The following is a 1,013-nucleotide window of genomic DNA, read 5'->3' as shown; positions in this document are numbered from 1 at the left end:
TGTAGTTATCACATTTGCTGACATCGCCTTTCTTTGATATTTTGATCAGAAAGCCTTCTATTCAGCCTGTTGGTACTTGTTATTTATCCCAAATCTTACTGAGGAGAATGTGGAGTATCTTTCCAGTTGCTGCTACATCTGCTTTCAGTGCCTCTGCTAAAATGTTGTCTGGTCCTGTTGCTTTGTCTCTCTTCATTTGTCTGATGGCCATGCTGATCTTTTCAATTGCTGGTTGGCCAACATCTATTGGGAGGTTCGCGAGTGACGCTTTGAGTTTTTCTGCTCCAGTTCCGCTAGTATTGATTGCTGCCTTCTAGTTCCTCCTTTCTTCAACCTTATCCAGTGTACCAGCAGTGATCCATCACTTGTGCTGGTGCTTCTTGTGGTCCAGAACCTCCTGGCATGTTGAAGTGATTGCCTCTTTTATCTCTTTCCAGTTGCTCCCTATAGACGAAAAGCATGATGGTGTGATTCACTTGATGCTGACCTTGAAGATGACCTTGACGAAGAGGGCGGATTTCTCGCTGAATATCATGATTTTGATGATGGAGATGATTGTAGGAATGGTCACGATGACGATGTGAGTGGAGAAGACGACGAAAAGCATGATGGTGTGATTCACTTGATGCTGACCTTGAAGATGACCTTGACGAAGAGGGCGGATTTCTCGCTGAATATCATGATTTTGATGATGGAGATGATTGTAGGAATGGTCACGATGACGATGTGAGTGGAGAAGACGACGAAAAGCATGATGGTGTGATTCACTTGATGCTGACCTTGAAGATGACCTTGACGAAGAGGGCGGATTTCTCGCTGAATATCATGATTTTGATGATGGAGATGATTGTAGGAATGGTCACGATGACGATGTGAGTGGAGAAGACGACGAAAAGCATGATGGTGTGATTCACTTGATGCTGACCTTGAAGATGACCTTGACGAAGAGGGCGGATTTCTCGCTGAATATCATGATTTTGATGATGGAGATGATTGTAGGAATGGTCACGATG

Source organism: Schistosoma mansoni, chromosome 4 (genome assembly GCF_000237925.1).
Source record: "Schistosoma mansoni strain Puerto Rico chromosome 4, complete genome".
Lineage (NCBI taxonomy): Eukaryota > Metazoa > Platyhelminthes > Trematoda > Strigeidida > Schistosomatidae > Schistosoma > Schistosoma mansoni.
Note: the sequence above shows the minus strand (reverse complement) of the source record.